We start from the raw sequence: 1,591 nt of genomic DNA, 5'->3' as shown, positions 1-1,591 counted from the left end.
TTCCTTGAATAAGGAGAGTCTGGTTTATGGTCACCAAAGGCTAGCAACGATAAAGGACCATATTTGCATTTCCTGCAACTAACAACCATCATCATTTTTTCCATGATCTAACATGCCTGAGGATTGCTAGGAAGGTGTGACTATTGGTTTATACCTGTTCTAGCTGTCTATGTATGTATACATAAAGTTGGTTGGGTGAAGCTACATATTTATTGGAATCCAGTTTGTTTCCACAAGGTTCTACTATATGGCTGCATGCTGCAGATGCAGAGCTTGACTTCTGTGGATTTCTCCTACAATAATCTGTCTGTTGTTGTACCAAATGGTGGCCAGTTCACTTTCTTCAATGCAACTTCCTTCGTTGGGAACCCTGGATTGTGTGGGCTGTATCTGGGACCTTGCACAGTTCAGCCCAATTCGCCGCATGCTCATGTTAAGGGTTCTTTGATTTCTTCCACTGTAAAGTTGGTTCTGGTCATAGGTTTGCTATTATGCTCATTGGTTTTTGCCACTGTTTCCATCATCAAAGCGAGGGCTTTGAAGAAAAGCAATGCTTCAAGATCCTGGAAGCTAACAGCATTCCAGAGGCTGGACTTCACCTGTGAAGATGTCTTGGAGTGTTTGAAAGAGGAAAATATTATTGGAAAGGGAGGAGCAGGGGTTGTGTACAAGGGTTCGATGCGGAGCGGTGAGGAATTTGCAGTGAAGAGGTTGCCTGGGATTGGAAGAGGGTCTTCTCACGACCATGGTTTTGCTATAGAGATTCAGACTTTGGGCAAGATTCGACATCGCCATATAGTGAGACTGTTGGGGTTTTGCTCAAATCAAGAAATCAATCTGCTTGTTTACGAGTACATGCCAAACGGAAGCCTGGGAGAGTTACTGCATGGGAAGAAAGGTGGGCATTTACAATGGGCTACCAGATACAAGATTGCTGTTGAGGGAGCTAAAGGGCTCTGCTATTTACACCATGATTGCAGCCCGATTATAATACACCATGATGTAAAGTCCAACAACATTCTCTTGGATTCCAATTTTGAGGCCCATGTAGCCGATTTCAGCCTTGCAAAGTTTTTACAGGATTCTGGGGCTTTGGAATGTATGTCTTCCATTGCAGGTTCCTATGGTTGCATTGCTCCAGGTAAAAAATCAAGCTTATCTCCTTGCCATTAATATTATTTCAATGTGAAATTTCCATGCCCTCTGTTTCTCTGAAGAGAATAAATTAGATGAAGGCTGCTGATGGATCGAATGCTTATATGTAAGTTCTCATACAATATTTTCTTGTGTTATTTTTTCAGAATATGCATACACGCTGAAAGTGGATGAAAAGAGAGACGATGACCTGACCTGGAAGAAATGATGTTGTGCAGATGTTTTCTAAACAATAGCTCCGGCTCACGATTTCCAGCTCCGATACCCGTTCGTGAGATTGTCAAACCAGGCTCCTCTGTCAGTTTGAACAGTGCTATACTCTGTGAGATTGATCGAAGAAGGCTGCTGGTAGTTTGATCCAAGAAGGCTCCCGGTCATGGAAGCACGGAAACCGCAGAACAGTTGATTGTGCATCGCAGAACAGCTGTGCACCGCA

General features: G+C 43.3%; 1 pseudogene; it reads left to right on the top strand.

The window, feature by feature from the left end:
• Positions 1-255: 255 nt before the first annotated feature.
• LOC149258781 (leucine-rich repeat receptor-like serine/threonine-protein kinase BAM1 pseudogene) lies at positions 256-1,363 on the top strand (annotated as a pseudogene).
• Positions 1,364-1,591: the final 228 nt, after the last annotated feature.

This window comes from Pinus tabuliformis, chromosome 6, assembly GCF_031772625.1.
Source record: "Pinus tabuliformis cultivar Carrire ecotype Pingquan chromosome 6, CPIR1, whole genome shotgun sequence".
NCBI lineage: Eukaryota > Viridiplantae > Streptophyta > Pinopsida > Pinales > Pinaceae > Pinus > Pinus tabuliformis.
The sequence above is the reverse complement of the archived record's forward strand: the minus strand, read 5'-3'. Positions and strand labels throughout refer to the sequence as shown.